A 19,720-nucleotide genomic window follows, 5' to 3' on the forward strand; every position below is an offset into this window, starting at 1 on the left:
TAGAGATACTGCTGGCTTAGCTGCTCATGGTAATATGTGCTAAATTCAGAATCTCTGGGCCATCTTTCCATATCAATAATTTAGCTCAATCCATCAGCATTTTCCTTTCTCCCTGGTATAATTACTTTACAATCCATTCACAATATATACTCCAAAGTCTCTACAGGTGTTAAATGGATAATAACTATAAAAATATTTTGTTGTGTATAGCATCTTGTCTCATTTCAAATTTTGGTATGTACTCATCCTGTTGTGGTGGGTATGTGTTTATTTCCCTGTGGCCTGCTGATATTTGAACTTAGTTATGGATCAAGGAATAATCAGGGTGTTAAGCATGATTGTTAAGGAGGATCAGTATTCACCTTAAATGCAATTAACTCATACTTGATGATTATGTTTTTCAGACAAAGGGAGACAAGGCTGATAAGGAAAGCTTAAATTTCAATGCATAGAGTTTAGCTAGCAGTATGAGTGGGAGAAGGAATTCTACAGGGAGCCAATACAGAGCAAGGGATCAACAGCATAAAAAGGCATGGTGAGAGGGAGGAGTCCCACATACAGTGGAGTACACAATAATGCAGTAACGCCTGAGACGCAAGTCAGTAATAATTAAAGGAAGACCACATCACAAGTGTTCTTTTAAATGATAAGTAGGTTTTAGATTTTGGACAAAGATTTTTAAATACTTTTGAGCAAAGGAGAAATATAGTCATATTAGAACTTTAGATGTTTTTCTACTCTGGCTAAAATGTGAAGAACGGATTTTTAGATGGACAAAATGGACAGCACAAATTTTGATGTTTGCGATGCTAATGTTTGGAAATAAATATTTTGAAAAATGAGACGTTTAATTGATTAAAGGCAATGAGTTTGGGGGAGTTACTTGCCAGTGGAAAGCTTAATATTAAGTGGCATGAAAACAAATATACTGAAATAAGTGTTATAAAACCTTTTGTTCTGAACTCATGTGTCTTTTTAAACTGTTTGACCTTGAAAAATGGGAATCAAAAGCACCTATTAGTAGTGGCTCTTGTGTGTCAACCTTTAAGCAACAGAATGCATACAGAAAGAGAATACACTCAGCTCAGCTGAAACCCAAAGGAAATTTAGAATATGGCTATTTGACAACTGGTGAGTTTCTGGCAGAGATATTTGAATAGAGATAAATTTTTTTTGAAGAAGTAGAAAGAAGTTTTGTGCAGGTTGTTAAAACAATGGTGACTGAATCTAAATATTCATAGACAGAAGAATGTATAAAAGATGTAGTAAATACATATATTGAAATATTATACAGCCTTATAAAAGAAGAAAATTATGTTACATGCTACATGGATAAAACTAGAGGACATCATGATAAGTAAAATATGATAGCCAGAAAATGACAAATACTTTAAGATCCTACTCATATGAAGTATTTTAGAGTCAAAATCACAGAAACAGAAAGTACAAAGATGGCTGCCAAGGATGGGGAGAGAGGAGAAGGAGAATTAGTGTTCAGTAAGTACAGAATTTTAGTTTTGCAAGATGAAAGAGTTTAGAAGATTCACAACAATGTGAATATACATTGAGTAGTAGTAAGGCACTACTCAAATATGCACATAAAAATGCTTGCTGTAAACTTAACATTATGCATTTTTTAACCACAATTTAAAAAAACAAATAAACAATGGAGAGTAGAGTGTGAAATTTGTGCTCAAGCTCTGCATGGCAGATTGATTTTTGAGCCCTTTTACAGAAATGTTTTTATCACTAGATGTTATTTAAGTTATTTCCTGAAAGATGTTTGAGGCTTTGGAAAAAACAAAGCTATAAAGTCACGGGAATAATGAGGAGCAGCGGTGCTCATGGGACTGGGCAGAGTGGAGGGGAAGCATGTGTGAAGGGAGTGTATTTTTTTTCTTCCTTCACATTTTTTTAATATTAAGATAAAGCTGACATATGGTGAAAAGCAGTTTCCAAAACTGCATTTAACTATGTAACAATCACTCTAGTCAAGATATAGAAAATATTCAACCCAACACAAAGTTCCCTCCTGTCCCTTTTCACTCAGTTCCCACCTTCCAAAGCTAACTATTGTACTAATAATTCCTATTATCAAAGGAATAATTTAGTAAAGATTTCTAAAAGGACTAGTTGTTTAAAGTCATAGTGGCTTAGATCTCATGCATATTGGGAATGCTGTGGAATTAAGTGTATCATAGCTGAAGTTTAAAATGTAGGGATAAGAGTAAGGATGGTAGAAATATCAGGAGAGAAGATTGAATGGGACAAGAGTCAGAAAATTCAGAAACTTTAGTTCATTGAAAATAAGTTTATAGGGCAGTCTAATGGCTCTTGCCTGTAATCCCAGCACTTTGGGAGGCCAAGGTGTGAGGATCATTTGAGTCTAGGAATCTGAGACCAGCCTGGACAACATGGGAAGACTTCATCTCTACAAAAAATTAAAAAATTAGCTGAGCATGGTGGCATGTGCCTGTGGTTCCAGCTACTTAGGAGGCCAAGGTTAGAGGATTGCTTGAGCCCAGGAGGAGGTTTGAGTCAGGAGTGAGTTGTGATTGTGCTACTGCACTCCAGCCTGTGTGACACAATAAAGCCCTGTCAAAAAAAAAAAAGAAGGAAACAAGAGGAAAGAAAGAAAGAGAAGGAAGGAAGGAAGGAAGGAAGGAAGGAAGGAAGGAAGGAAGGAAAGAAAGAAAGAAGGGAAAGAAAGAAAGAGAGAAACAAGAAAAATAAGCTTTATAAATTCAACTTCATCAGTGGTTTTTAATTTTACTATGCTTTAGAATCATCTGCAGAATTTTCAAAATGCTCAGTTGCAAAGATTTATCTCTTTTATGAGATAATGGTTTGTTAGGCCTGGAAGAAGCCCAAACACTAACACAGGTTCTCTGATCCCTACGAAATTTGTGATAACTAGGGCTGTAGACCAGTGGCTTTCAAAGTTCAGCATGCATCACAGTCTCCTGGCGAGTTAGATTAAAGCCAGCACAACCCCAGGCTTTCTGATGCATTACATCTGGGTAGAATTTGTGGGTCTGAATTTACAACAGATCTCATCTGTTAAGGTGAGGCTGATGGGAGGACCATATTTTGAGAACTACCATGTGGGACATCGATTTATTACCAGTTTAGAATGTCCAACAGAATCACTAGAGAATCTTACTAAAAATACCTACACACAGAACCCAACCCTCATACCTCCCCTCTTTCCTAACTCTGGGTCTGCTCCCAACTTACTCTCACCCCTACTTCTGATATGCCCTAGAATAGGAGATGTCTAGTTTGAAAGCTTTTTCTAGGTTGAGTTGTTAGAAAATCAAATGTGATAACAAATCAAAAGTGTTCTTAACCATAAAAGGCAATATGTATGAAAGATATTAATTTTGTTTCTAACAGTGCACCAATACTGCTTAATACAGTCTCAAGTTCAGAACGATTCCTATGTGATCCAAGTTGCCAGGCTGTATATTTAGAATGAGAGGGGAAAAATCTTACAGAGGAACAATAGAAACAGTTATTATATGTTTTTATGCCTATTTGTATAAATGTTAGAAGTGTTAGTTTGTATCTTACATTTTGTGTTACGCAGTGAACAGCAGTATTTGATAACTGTGTGTCCTTGTATGCTATTTGCTTGATATTTAGAAGTACTTTACTTCAAAACACATCACACCCTGAGTGTGTTTAGTAAAGTGGGAATTGTTTTCACAGGTGCTAAATGATAAAATAGTGATAGAAAAAGAGAAGTCACTCACATTCTGTAATCATTATGGAGAGTTCAGTGGAAGAAAAGGGGGCAAAGACCAGCCTCTCAAATAATACCTTCTGAATTTTTCTGTGATGAATTGAAGAAGGTAATTGTGAAGTGGAATAACCACTTTCTTCAGAAAGTCCCTCCCAACAAAATAAGAATGTATGGTAAATTCTTATAAAAGGTGTCAGCTGAAGATGGTCATAGTATGAGGTTATTATTCTACTTTCTCCAGTTCTAGAAAAGGAAATTAGCAAAATAAAAATAGCTCTTTGAAACATACTGTGATTACATTGTGTGGGAAAACAAAAATGAAACAATCACCACTACAAAAAAAGAAAAAAAACAACTGCCTTTGGTCAAATCATTAAAATTATTACAAAGCAACATTCAAAATATATCTTCCTTAAAAATGTTTTGGATTAGGAAAGTAAATCTTTCAGAATTGCCTTTTTCTGCTTTATAAGGATTTTCCTGTCTTGAGAAGCTAAAAGAAAGATAGTTGGGTAAGCGAAAAAAGTCAAAATGCCAGAGCTCAAGGTAAGCAAGAGAAGAAGGCAAACTTTCCAGTCCATCACTGACAGTGTTTTTTGTTTGTTTGTTTGTTTTTTGTTTTTTTGTTTTTTGCTTTGTTTTAATCCTTATAAAGTGGAGGTTGTAAATGTGTTTGGTGAATATTTATGAAGCTTCATTTAATGTTGAGTGAATATATAGCCACTAGAATAGTTAGGAACTAGAAGGTATGTAGTAGTCATGGTCTTGCTTTTAAGACTAATTCCAGCTGCAGTCAGACCTTACCAGAAGTCAACACTGTTCCAGGCTTGAGGAAACTCACTTTGAGATAGATAAAGTGGAGTAATTAAGTTAATGGCTTGGTTCCCACATCTTAAGGTGCCAAAGATCAGGTGAACTATCAGGAAACGAAGGAGTCAGAGCCAGCTAGAACATAAACCATTCGAGAAGCAGGTGGAAGAATAGGGTAAGTGCATCTAGATTAAATCAGGCTAGGTTAAGAGGAGTAACTATTGGCAACAGTTTCTAGGAGAAATGAGCTAAACATAATTATGAGAAATTCAAATGCCCAGGAAGATATATTTGTTAAAATCTTGTGTTAAATTATTTACCACTTTATCTCTTCTATAGTGAATATATTATTTACATTTCTGTTATCACGATAAAATGAATTTTGGTATGTAGCCTCTTATTTATGTTTATTAGAAACAGGCAATATATATTTGGTAATATATATTTACCCAAAATATATTAGTATCCCATAGTACAACTTTGGCTGCACTTCCAATTTTTTTGTTCTTTCTTTTCTCTTTTTTTTTTTTTTTTTTTCCTGAGACAGAGTCTTGCTCCATCACCCAGGCTGGAGTGCAGTGGCATGATCTCAACTGACTGTAGTCTCAACCTCCTAGGCTCAAATGATCATCCCACCTCAGTCTCCCAAATAGCTGGGAATACAGCAGGTGCACCACCACGTCTGACTAATTTTTGTATTTTTTTTGGTAGAGATGGAGTTTTGCCATGTTGCCAGGCTGGTCTTGAAATCCTGGGCACAAGCGATCCCCCTGCCTGGACCTCCCAAAGTGCTGAGATTACAGGCATGAGCCACCGTGCCCTGCTCCATTTCCACCTTCTGTTTTATAAGGGATATGTATCAGTCTTCCTTCAACAACACAGAACACAAAACTTAAAACAGAGTATATTCTTGAATGGACTGTCATGTTATATAAAAAGTCTGCCTGAGACTGTGTTATTTAGAGAAGATAGTCAAAGGGATCATCAATTCAACTCTAAATTCTTCTCTTAGATTTAGTTAGGTGTACTTGGATCACAAGTGACTTGTTCCACGCAATATCACCCTCTCTCTCTGAGGTCCTTTCTGAGGTTATATACACAGCTTTTGCTAAAAGATGTTATAAGAAATAGCCATTCGGAAATGAGTTTGTCATTTAGCACAAATCTGTAATAAAGAGCATGGTGGAGTACATTTTTTATATAACATCCCAGATGAAAAATGTCTTTTGGAATTTATTCTGGCAAGAATTTTTTCTTCTAAGTAACATGTTTTCTACAACAAATATACATGGTAACTTCTCCCACTGCCCCCACACCTCACACCAAAATATACCTAAAAGGCTAAGAGAATGAATTCCAGAGACTGGTTCTATGGTTTATGTCCTAAAAAATGACTAAGTAAGTAATATGGTTTGGTTGTGTCCCCACCCAAATCTCATCTTGAATTATAGTTCCCATAATTCCCACATGTCATGGGAGGGACCAGTTGGAGATAATTGAATCATGGGGGTGCTTTTCCCCAACCTGTCCTTGTGATAGTGAGTGAGTTCTCATGAGATCTGATGGTTTTATAAGGGGCTTCCTCCTTCATTGAGCACCCATTTTCTCTTCTGCTTCCTTGTGAAGAGGTGCTTTCTGCCAATCATGGCAAGTTTCCTGAGGCCTTCCCAACCACGTGAAACTGTGAGTCAATCAAACCTCTTTCCTTTATGAATTACCCAGTCTTGGTATTTCTTCATAGCAGTGTGAGAAAGGGCTAATTCAGTAAGTCGTTTTCTTTTTTTTTTCTTTTTTTTACCCTTTATAAGACATAGTATCAACATGTTTCTAATTGTGCTTGCTGTTTGAAGAGTATATTCATCCTCTGTCTTTAAAGAAAGATGGCTTCTGGAAGTTTCTTGACTCCTCTCAGTTTCTAAAGATCAATTCGTATTATACTTCTATATTAAATTATTGATATTTTCTATATTATACTTCCTCTTTCCTTTTTGTCTACCCACAATATTCCTCAACATAATTTCTGGGTGTTCTGACTCAGAAAGTTTGCTTCATATAGTGTCAAGTCAATACAGCAATGAGGACAATCATTCATAGCATTATATAAAATTAAAACCCTGAACTTAAAAGAAGATGTAAAAGTTATTTAAATCCAATCACTTACAAGAATTCTATCTAAAATATCTATACACTGTAGGTGGGTGCCCACTCTATAGATTTTAACAACTCCTAAGACTGTTCACTACAGTCTGTTATAAATCTGTATGACTACCCACTATTATAGTTACATCAATTTAGAATGAACATACAAATGTTACATAGCACTCTTTGAAATACCAAAAGTTAGCTATTTTCCATAGAAGGAAGCCAACAGATTAATAGACTTCCTTTTTTTTCCTCCTCAGAGATAGAAATTTGTGGATATAGAAATTTGTGGATATAGATTTTCACTTGGGCTTCTGGGATTGCCCTGGCCCCTCTTACATTTATATCTCTTTGGGAAATATCTCACAGCAGATTTTATTTTTTAATCAAAATTTCTTAGTCTTTTAAATAATACTAAAAGTTCATAGCACCAAATTGATCATATATATATTAATCTAATAAATAAAGTAACACATTTCAGTTTCATAAAACAAATAAAAACACTATTTCAAAAAATAAACTTGGTCATGCAAAGAAGGTGACTTTAAAGGGAACTATTGAAAGGATAACTATTTCCACTCTGAAATTAATAAATTACAAATATAGATAAGTACATTTTATATTAATTGTCTTATTTTGTTTTCATATCTACATTTTTGTGTAAGGCCTACACCATGATTTTCCTAGAATTTAGTACAATTTGCTCTGCATTCAATAAGTATGTAATACAGTATTATTCAATCCAGGATATGTAAAATGGAATATAATGAGAACTATTCTGAATTTAGAAAATTTCAAGTAGCAGTAGATTTTAAGCTAGAAAGCTAGATTTAGATTACCTTTAAATATAGTATTGCATGTATTATCATCACTAGTGCTTCCACCAGAAATTTATCAACTACATTAGCTATGAAAAGAACTTGGCAAAAATACTGAGCATGATGATCAAGGAGAAAGACCCAGGGAAGCAAAAACTGCTTCAATGACCTCAGGCCTCAGGGCACATGTCAAGTAGACCCTAAATCATACCCAAATCCCAATCAGGTATTGCCAGTGGGGAGTGGAATCCTTAGTATGTCCAGGTATTCTTTCATTGACCAAGTTTTGTCCTTAAGACCAGTCTGTATGAATCTTCATTGAAGTTAGCTAGGATGAGGGACAAGGTTATAGACTGGAGTAAGTCAGGGACTTACATATCAAACACAATTTCTTGCCATGCTCCATAATTTCAATATTTTGTGCCTCCTGGCTATATTATATTGGCACTTCAAATTCAGTGTGTCTAAAATAATAAATAATTGTCACCACCCCTCTGCTTCCCTTTTGATTGCTTGCTTTCATTACAAGTGACTGCTAATTTCTGAATTTTGCCCACATCAGAAATCCTCTGTCTCACCTAAAACCTCACATCTGAGAGATCACCAACTACTGTAATTTCTACCCTGTAAATATCTTCAGAATTTATATATTCTTTCCCTCTTTTTTTCTTCATACATCTAGTTATAGTTCTCATCATCTCTTGTTTCTTTACTGTATTTTCGCTTCAATTTTTGGCCACTTCTGTTAGCAGAGATATCATTCTAAAATGCCAATTTTTCTGTATGAAATCCTAGAGGTCTCTTATTTGGATAGTAACATTTTTCTGTTCCAGTCCCTGTTGGCTTTTTTTTTTTTTAAACAACAATCTCCCACTGTTTTTCCTACAACTCTATTTTGATTCAGTAAAGCCTATCTGATATTTCCAAGTCTCTATTCTTTCTCATACCTAGTTGTTTTTACAAATGCTATTACCTCTGCTGAGAAAGATCTTAATTCAAATTCCTTGTTCCCTTATGATTCTATTCTCTGACCTTTAAGCTCCAATTCATGTGTTACTTTTGGGTATCTGCTCTGACCATCCTCCATCTCCATGAGTCTCCTGTACCCACTAGGACTGCTCTCACACACACACGCACACAACCAGGCATTTAGTCACTCTCCCTTTCATTTTTATTCCTTTAGCAAAGGCATTGTTAAATTTGCATTTATAAAAGTGTGTTTTCTTCACAACTTCAAATTCCTTAAAGGCTGAGATCAAGCCTTATTAATATTTATATCCTCAGGTCCTGGCACATAATGGGTTTTCAATTTCTTTCCCCAGCTTTCTTCCTCTCTAATAAATTCCCGAGGAAGTATCTTTGTAAACACAGATCTGGTCATGTTATTCCATTACTCAAAAACCTCAATTAAACCTTCATCCTAACAGATACATTCTAAAGTCCTTAGCATGACGTAGATCCTTCAATATTTGGTCCCAACATCATCTCCTCTTACTCTTAGTACATCTGACACAGTTTCCCAAATGCGACCTCTGCTATCTACAACATATCTTTATTCATGCCACTCACATGGTCTCATTGATCTTTACATTGTAACATCTAGTAAGTTGCTTAGCAAATAGCCACTAAACATTTGTTAAAAAAAAAATAAAAGATTGAATATATTAACTTGTGTCAGACTACGGTATTATAAATGAGAAAAATGAATAGCTATAACAATATATTTCTACTTTCAAATTGACAACTCGCCACTTCTATGGAATTGAAATTTTGACAACACAGGAAATGCTACTACGGCATCCTAAAGTAATGAGGGAAACAAAAATAAATCATGGACTGAGAAATGTTTCTACTGTTTGAGGCACCTGTGAGTTTTCCAGGTGATTCAGGACCCGTAGGTATAGTTTTAAGAGTTAAATTATCTGTTAGCCTAGAAAAATATTTCTTGTCAGTGTTTTTTCCTGACATATTATAGGTAAAAGTAAATTCATATTTCATTTATTGAGACAACATAGAAGCAAATTTCAGTGCACTTTAAATACAAAATATAATGTTACTCTTTAGGGTAACAGCATTAACAACGATATTGGATTAAGATTATTATTTTATTTTGTAATATCACATATTTCCATTCCATATGCCTAATACAAGCAATTCACTACAGTGGATATTGCTCTTACTCTCCAGCATTCACTCTCCTTTCATTCTTGTGAAAACACGCATTTCTCATTCATCACACTCATTCATCACACACTCATTCATCACACTGCCTAATTTTTAAAGCAATGCACATATTACATTTCCCTAATGACATGGATAGCTCAGATTTAGGCACTTTTCCTTAGAATGTATAACCACTGTACATTTCAGAATTTTTGCTTATATTACAATTATTATTTCTGTGTCTCAGTGATACTCTGCAAACCTGTTTTCTAACTTTAATGAGTACATTTATCAGAAATATGATGTCAGAGAAAGCAAAGGAATATCTCTCTAAATATTTCATATGGTATTAAAATTTTTGTTCACATTAATGCTTTAGCAATCTGAAAATTGGCACCCTGAATTTGTTGTATTAAGAGGGTCATCCAAAATTTGAAAAACCAATTTGTCAAATTATAAAAGAATATGGTAATGTTTACAAATATATGGAAACTAAATAACACATTCCTGAACAGTCAATCATTGAATCAAAGAAGAATTGAAAGAGAATTTAAAGTATTCTGACTGATCTGTAAAAACACTCTTATTAATTTCTAATTTCATTTCATTGTGGTCATAAAAGATACTTGTTATGATTTTGGTCTTTAAATTGGTGAAGACTCATTTTGTGTCCTAACATGTGATCTATCCATCTATCCTGCAGAAGTTTCACATGCACTTTGGAAGACTGCGTATTCTTCTCTTGCTGGGTGAAAAATTCTGCATCTGTGTAAGTCCATTTGATCTATAGTGCGGTTCAAGCTTGCTATGTCTTTGTTGATTTTCTGTCTGGATGTTCCATATATTATTGAAAGTGGTCTATTGAAGTCTCCTCCTATTATTATAGTTCCCTATGTCTTCTGCTTAATTGGGATTGTTTTAAATATATAGACTAAATTGAGAATAACTGACCTTTTGACAATATAGAGTCTTTCCATTCATGAACATGGGACACTTTTCCATTTAGTTCTTTGATTTCATTCATCAGAATTTCATAGTTTTGAGAGAAAATATTCAGAAACTGTGCATCTGACAAGGTATAATATACATTCTGAATAGTAAATCCTTAGGAATTTAAGCAATGCAAAAAGCAAAAAACAAATAACCTCATTAAAATTTGGGCAAAAGACATGAATAGACACTTTTCAAAAGATGTACAAGTAGTCAACAAACGTGAAAAAATGCTCAACATCACTAATCATCAGAGAAATGCAAATTAAAACCACAATGAGATAACATCTCATACCATTCAGAATACCCATTTTTAAAAAGTAAATATATATATATAGCAGATGCTGGCAAGGCTGTGGAGAAAAGAAACACTTATACACTGTTGGTGGGAATGTAAATTTGTTCAGCCACTGCAGCAAGCAATTTAGAGATTTCTCAAAGAACTTAAAACAGGACTATCACTTGACCCAGCAATCCCATTATTGGGTCTATATCATCTATATCCAAAGGAAAATAAATCATTCTACCAAAAAGACACATGCACTCCAATGTTCATTATAGCACTATTCACAATATTAAAGACATGGAATCAACCTACGTGCCCATCAGTGGTGGACTGGATAAAGAAAATGTGGTACAGGCTGGGTGCGATGGCTCATACCCATAATCTCAGCATTTTGGGAGGCTGAGAAGGGAGGATTGCTTTATCCTATGGGTTCAAGACCACCTTGGGCAACATAGTAAGACCCTGTCTCTACAATATTTTTTAAACAAGCCAGGTGTGTTGGCATGCACCTGTGGTCCTAGCTACTCAGGAGTAGCTACTCAAGAGGCTGACATGGGAAGATTACTTCAGCCTGGGAGGTTGAGGCTGCATTGAGCCATGATTGTGCCACTACACTTCTGCCTGGGCAACTGTGCAAGGTCTTGTCTCAAAAACAAAAGAAAAAATAAATAAAATGTGGTACACATACATCATGGAATACTATACAGTAATAAGAAGAGTTAAATCATGTTCTTTACAGCAACATAGATGCAGCTGAAGGCCATTATCCTAAGTGAATTAATGTAGGAACACAAAACCAAACACAGCATGGTCTCAATTATAAGTGGGAGCTAAACATCAGGTATACATGGACATAAAGTTGGGAAAAATAGACAGTAGGTACTACTATATGGGGGAGAGATGGAGGAGGGTAAGAATTGAAAAACTAACTCTTGGGTACTATGCTCACTACCTGGGTAATGAGATCAATCATACCTCATACCTCAGCATTATGCAATATACCATGCAACAAACCTGTACATGTACCCTCTGAATCTAAAATAAAAGTTGAAATTATCTTAAAAAAATGAATTTACGGATAAAGTAAAAAAAATTAAAAAGAATTTCAGAGTTTTTGTCATATTTTTTAGAACTCCCCAGAGAAACAGAATTGATTATATATATAGACATGCACACATAGACACATAATGTGTGTATGTATATATATTTTTATGTGTGTATGTGTACATATATACAATATATATATCTGTATGTGTTTATGTACATATACATATACACATAATCCAGAAATATTATATACATGGAAAGAAATACAAGAAAATAGCTATTAGGAGAATTGTCTCAGTGAATTATGGAAGCTAAGAAGTTCCATGATAGGCTGTCCACTAGCTGGAGAACCAGGAGAGCTTGCAGGGCAACATAGCTAAATTTGAAGGCCTCAGAACTAAGAAAGATGATGGTGTAACTCTCACTCTGAAGACAAAGGTCATAAAACCTAGTAAGTAACTGATGTAGGTCCCTGATGCAGGTGAGACATAGCCCTTTTTTCACATTTTGTTTCATCTGGGCACCAGATGATTGGATTTTGTCTGCCCACACTGACGGAAGATCTCCATTCAGTGTACCAACACACGCTATACTTCTTCAGATATGTCTTCAGAGATGCACCTGAGGAGCTCAATCACTCTAATGAAAAGAAAAACCACCTAAATTTCCTCTCAGTGGCCACGGAATGGGTTCAGTAGCTATGGAAGAACTGAGAATATATATTGCTTTACCAGCCAACTGAGTATCCCTTAATTCGGTCAAGTGCATACCAAAAATCAACCATCACTTAGATCTTGTACATATTTTCTTAGATTTGTACCTAAATATTTAATTTTGGGGAGTGCAAATGTAAAGGGTATCTTGGTTTAAATTTCAGATTTTACTTTTTCGTTGCTGATATATAGAAAAGCAATTGACTTTTGTGTAGTAAACTTATCATGAAACCTTGCTATAATTGCTTATTAGCTCCAGTTTTTTGTTGATTCTTTCAAATTGTTTACAATCATGTCATTTGTAAAGAAAAGCAGTTTTATGTCTTCCCTCTCAATCCTCATCACTGTTTCTCCTTTTCTTATTTCATTCCAGTATGGCACTGAAAAGGAGTCATGAGGGGGGAACCACTGCTTTCTTCCTAACGTTATTGGGAAAACTTTGAGTTTCTCACTGTTAAGTAAAATGTTAGTTGTAGGGATTTATAGGTATTCTTTATAGAATTCAAGAAGTTTATGTCTATTCCTCGTTTAAATGAGGGTTTTTGTGTTGAAAGAATTTTGAGTATTGTAAAATGCTTTTTTCTGAAATTACAAATATGATCATGTAATCTGCAATTTTCAAGATGATCCATTAAGACCAAATGGACTTAGACAACTACTAAACTTTTCACTCAACAGCAGAAGAATATGCATTCTTCTCAAGCACACATGAAACTTCTCCAGGATAGATTGTATGTTAGATCATAAAACAATTTTTTTTTGAAACAGTCTTGCTCTGTCACCCAGGTTGAAGTGCAGTGGCATGATCTCAGCCCACTGCAACCTCTGCCTTGTGGGCTCAAGCCATCCTCTTGCCTCAACCCCCTGAGTGTCTGGGAGTACATGTGTGTACCATCATGCCTAGTTAATTTTTGTAAGTTTTGTAGAGACAGTTTTTCTCCATGTTGCCCAGGCTGGTATCAAACTTCTGAGCCCAAGTGATCTGCCTACCTCAACCTCCCAAAGTGTTGGGATTACAGGCATGAACCACCATGCTTGGGTACAAAATGTATCTTAACTAATTTAAAGGAGATAAAAATCATACCCCATGTGTTTGTTTACCACAGTGGAACGAAATTAGAAATCAATAGTAGCAAGAAAAATCAATTTATGTAATCCATCATTGCATTCATAACACACATGCACACACACACAAACAAATAAGATTTTTTGTGTTAATTTGATGGATTACTGTATTAGTCCACTCTCACAATGGTATAAAGAACTTCCCTGAGGGTGAGTAATTTATAAAGTAAAGAGGTTTAATTGACTCACAGTTCTGCATGGCTGGGGAGGCCTCGGGAAACATAATTATGGCAGAACGGGAATCACGCACCTTTTCGCAAGGTGGCAGGAGAGCAAAGAGCAGGGGAAACCATCACTTATAAAATCACTGGATCTTGTGAGAACTCACTCACTATCACGAAAACAGCATGGGGGAAACCGCCCCCATAATCCTATCACCTCCCTCCCTCACCACGTGGGAATTAAAAATTAAGATGAGATTTGAGTGAGAACACAGAGTCAAATCATATCATTCAGACCTGGCCACTCCCAAATCTCATGTCTTCTCACATTTCAAAACAAATAATGCCTTTCCAACAGTCACCCAAAGTTTTAACTCATTTTGGCATTAACTCAAAAGTCCATAGCCCAAATACACATTTGAGACAAAGTAATCAAAAGTAAGTTAGTTACTTCCTAGATACAATGGGGGTACAGGAATTGGCTAAATGCTCCCTTTTCAAATGGGAGAAATTGGCCAAAAAAAACCCAGCTACAGACCCCATGAAAGTTCAAAATTCAGTGGGCCAGTCATTAAATCTTAATGCTCCAAAATGATCTCCTTTGACTCCATGTTTCACATTCGGGGCATGCTGATGCAAGGGGTGGACTCCCACAACCTTGGGCAGTTCCCTCATGGCCTGGCACTGAGTGCAGCTTTTTTAGGTGCACAGTGCAAGCTGTCAGTAGATCTACTATTTTGGGGTCTAGAGGATGGTGGCCCTCTTCTCACAGCTCCACTAAACAGTGCCCCATGGGGACTCTCTGGAGGTTCCAACCCCACATTTCCCCTCACTGCCCCAGCAGAGGTTCTTCATGAGGGCTCTGCCCCTGCAGCAGACTTCTGCCTGGACATCCAGGCTTTTCCATACACCCACTGAAATCTATGTGGAGATTCCCTAACCTCAATTCTTGACTTCCACAATGATTGTAAGTTCCCTGAGGCCTCCCCAGTCATGTGGAACTGGGAGTCAATTAAACCTCATTCCTTTACAAATTACCCTGTCTCAGGGAAGTTCTTTATAGTAGTATGAAAACAAACTGATACAGTAAATTTGTACCACAGAGAGTACAGCACTGCTATAAAGATACCTGAAAATGTGAAAGTGACTTTGGAACTGGGTAACAGTCAGACATTGTAACAGTTTGGAGGGCTCAGGCCCAACACCACATAGAAGATATGCCAAGGCTTGGGGCTTGTACCCTCTGTAGCAATGGCCTGAGCTGTACATTGGCCCTTTTTAGCCACAGCTGGGACACAGGATGCCTAGTCCTGGGGCTTCACAGAGCAGCAACGGGGCTCTAGGAGCCACTGAAAAAAACATATTATTCTCCTAGGCCTCTGGGCCCCTGATGGGAAGTGTTGCAGTGAAGGTCCCTGACATGCCCTGGAGACATTTTCCCCATTGTCTTGGTGATTAACATTCAGCTCCTGGTCACCTACAAAAATTTTTGCAGCAGGCTTGAATAGCTCCCCAGAAAATGAGTTTTTCTTTTCTGTTACATTGTCAAATTGCAAATTTTCCAAACTTCTATGCTCTACTTCCCTTTTAAACATAAGTTATAATTTCTGATCGTCTCTCTCCAGTTCAGAGTTCCACAAGTCTCTAGAGCAGAGGCAAAATGCTGCAAGTCTCTTTGTCAAGCATAACAAGAGTGACATTTGATCTAGTTCCCAATGAGTTCCTCATCTCCATCTGAGAATATCTCAGCCTGTACTTCATTGCCCATATCACTCTCAGCATTTTGATTAACACCATTCAACAAGTCTTCAGGAAGTTCAAAACTTTCCCACATGTTCCTATCTTCTTCTGAGCCCTCCAAACTGTTCCAATGTCTGCCTATTACCCAGTTCCAAAGTCGCTTTCACATTTTCAGGTATCTTCACAGCAGTGCTATACTCTCTGTAGTACCAATTTACTGTATCAGTTTGTTTTCGCACTGCTATAAAGAACTTCCATGTAAAGGAATGAGGTTTAAATGACTCCCAGTTCCACATGACTGGGGAGTCCTCAGGGAACTTACTCCAATCGTGATGGAAGGGAAGCAGGCACCTTCTTCACAAGGTGTCAGGAGAGTGAAGAGCAGGGGAAACTGCCACTAATAGAACAATCAGATCTCGTGAGAACTCTATCATGAGAACAGCATGGGGGAACTGCCCCCATGATCCAATCATCTCCTTCCCTAGACATGTGGGGATTACAGGTCCCTCCCTTGACACATGGGGATTAAAATTTGAGATGAGATGTGGGTGTAGACACAGAGCCAAACCATATCAATTACACTGATTTTTGAATGTTGAACCAGGCTTGCATATCTGGGATAAATCTAATTTAGTTATTTAATAGAATATTTTTAATATATTGTTGGATTTCATTTCCTAATACAGGAGTCCCCTCATATCCTCAGGGGAATATGTTTCATGACTCCCAGTGGATGCTTGAAATTGCTGATAGTACCAAATCCTGTGTATACTGTGTGTTTTCCTATGTATGTACCTATGATAAATTTTAATTTATATTTTAAGTATACTTAAGATTAATAATGATAATGAATACTAAAACAGAACAATAATAACAATATGCCAGCATCATTACTTTTGTGCTTTGGGATCATTATTAAGTAAAATGAGAGTTGCTTGAATGCAAGTAAGACAATTCTGTGACAGTTGATCTGATGACAGAGATGGCTACTAAGTGACTAACAGGCAAGTAGCATATACAGGGTGGATACACATCCTAGGCAGAGTGAAACGGGACATTACAGGATTTCATCACACTGCTCAAAACAACATTAAGACGGATGAATTGTTTATCTCTGAAGTTTTCCATTTAATATTTTCATACCACTGTTAACTGTAAGTAATCAAAGATACAGAAAGTGAAACCACAGATAAGGGGGACTACTGTATTTTGTTAGGGATTTTTCATTTGTGTTCACAAGAGATATTTTATTTTTTACACATATGATCCTGAATATATTAAAAAATCACTAAAGAAGCTTAAGAGTACAGCCAAGTTTTCCTTTCATAAATCAACAGTACAAGAATATAAGTTATTGAAGAAATCTCCCAATCTTTCTTTCAAATACGAATGAACATGTGTTCCCATTGAAAGAACAAACTAATATTAAATCTTTGGAAGTTATACTAACTTTTAAAAAATATCATTATTATCTGGGAATTCAAACTGTTCCTACCAATCTCTTTCTTTTACATTTAGATTTTGTTTCTAGTTTTTGACTCCTGAAGGTTAGTATAATATCTTAGCTGGGTGATTTTAGGTAACGGATTTTGTTTTAAATAATTCCTATAGTGTCACCTTTTAGTCTTCAACCTGGATTCTGGCGTCATTCAATTCACATCCAACTTCTTTTAGGTGCTACTATTCCTGTTGCTGTTTCCACAATTCCTAGATCAAATTTTGCCCTAATTCCTTGCATCAGCTGCCTTTTGAATATTACCTCCTGACTCTTCCCGGAGACCAGGGGAGGAAGATTTTTTTAAAATGAGTTCTTGCATGGAGCGATTCTGGATCTATATTCTCTTGTCCCACCATATTTATTCCTAACATGACCTGATGCCTGGGCATTTTATGATTTAATAAGAATTTATGGCAGCATAAGAGTTAATGAAATACACTCAAAATGCAGCATGTAGTGTGAACAGATAAGAAAACAGAAATGGATACTAAGAGGACATCAAGATTTAAAGTGCAGAGAGAGCCTTTTGGCTCTCTGATCAGCACCATGGCGGTTGACAAGAACAAGCGCCTTACAAAAGGCGGCAAAAAGGGAGCCAAGTAGAAAATGGTTGATCCATTTTCTAAGAAAGATTGGTATGATGTGAAAGCACCTGCTATGTTCAATATAAGAAATATTGGAAAGACGCTCGTCACCAGAACCCAAGGAACCAAAATCGCATCTGATGGTCTCAAGGGTCGTGTGTTTGAAGTGAGTCTTGCTGATTTGCAGAATGATGAAGTTGCATTTAGAAAATTCAAGCTGATTACTGAAGATGTTCAGGGCAAAACTGCCTGACTAACTTCCATGGCATGGATCTTACCCATGACAAAATGTGCTCCATGGTCAAAAAGTGGCAGACAATGATTGAAGCTCATGTTGATGTCAAGACTACCGATGGTTACTTGCTTCGTCTGTTCTGTGTTGGTTTTACTAAAAAACGCAACAATCAGATACGGAAGACCTCTTATGCTCAGCACCAACAGGTCCGCCAAATCCGGAAGAAGATGATGGAAATCATGACCCGAGAGGTGCAGACAAACGACTTGAAAGAAGTGGTCAATAAATTGATTCCAGACAGCATTGGAAAAGACATAGAAAAGGCTTGCCAATCTATTTATCCTCTCCATGATGTCTTCGTTAGGAAAGTAAAAATGCTGAAGAAGCCCAAGTTTGAATTGGGAAAGCTCATGGAGCTTCATGGTGAAGGCAGTAGTTCTGGAAAAGCCACTGGGGATGAGACAGGTGCTAAAGTTGAACGAGCTGATGGATATGAACCACCAGTCCAAGAATCTGTTTAAAGTTCAGACTTCAATTAGTGTCAAATAAAAAGTGCTGTATGTGGGAAAATAAATAAATAAATAAATAAAGTGCAGAGAGATAAGGAACCATGAGAAAAAATCTCAGAAAAGTAGGTGAGAAACCAGTTTAATGACATATGAATTAAATTAGGAGACAGTTTCAAGATGTAAAATAAATTAAACCATGTAAGGTAATCCAGGAACCTAAGGAGCATGAAAAATAAATTTAACACTTGGATTGTGGCAATTAAGAGATCCTTGTTAACTTCTGAGTTAGTGGCTCTGAATAGCAATGGAGCATACTGATAAGTGGTGGACTCTGAAATCGGACTGCTTGAATTCACCAGCTTTACAACTTACTAGTTATGTGACCTTGGGCAAATCACTTAAATTCTATGATCCTCAGTTTCTTTATCTGCAAAGTGGGTATCATAAGAGTAATTTTCTGGGTTCTGATTTTAAATGAGTTATTATATCTAAAGAACTCAGAACAATATCTGGAACATAACTATATAAATGGTCTTGAATATGCACCACCCAGATTTTCTTTCAAAGAAAGACTTACTATCTGAGTTTCTAGAATAGCTGTCAAGAAGTAACTTTCAGCTGTCATATTCTTTTGGGGTTACCTGAGGTGGAGACTCACCACACCCAAAGTCATGCTCTTTCCAAGACAGCATACATCCAATAAGTGATTAAGAGATAACAAATAGGTCCAACTATTTCAGCCCAACACAGAAGATCTCTGATGGGTTTGATAGCTCCAAAGTTTCTATCAGGCTGATCAGGCTTCTTTTTCTTAGCCAAGCATGGTGATTCTAAGGCTTTTCCATTTCTAATAAACATCTTACACACTGAAGTTTTCCCAAGAGTCTGTATCTCAGTGAACTCAAATTGTGACATAAGTGTAGATTGCTTTTATATTTTTAGTTGGATGTATGGGCAAATCAGATGGCAGTAGTAACATTAGATATTTTTCTGAATGCTTTATTTACTGACTGTGTTATTAAAACCATATTAGTATTAACCCTAAATGAAGTTTTAAAGTTTATTCTCCTAATTATTATCATAGTAACTTCCAAAGAATTTGCACAGAAACATAACCTATTTTTTCATGACAAACTAAACTCTTAAAAGCTTGT

At 36.3% G+C, this 19,720-nt stretch overlaps 1 pseudogene across 1 annotated transcript; it reads left to right on the plus strand.

The window, feature by feature from the left end:
* Positions 1-17,784: 17,784 nt before the first annotated feature.
* On the plus strand, positions 17,785-18,626 carry LOC101020407 (annotated as a pseudogene). Its single transcript, XR_638505.4, has one exon. The product of XR_638505.4 is annotated as a 40S ribosomal protein S3a pseudogene (transcript).
* The last annotated feature ends 1,094 nt before the right edge of the window (positions 18,627-19,720 follow it).

The sequence above is a fragment of the Papio anubis genome, chromosome 13, assembly GCF_008728515.1.
Source record: "Papio anubis isolate 15944 chromosome 13, Panubis1.0, whole genome shotgun sequence".
Classification (NCBI taxonomy): domain Eukaryota; kingdom Metazoa; phylum Chordata; class Mammalia; order Primates; family Cercopithecidae; genus Papio; species Papio anubis.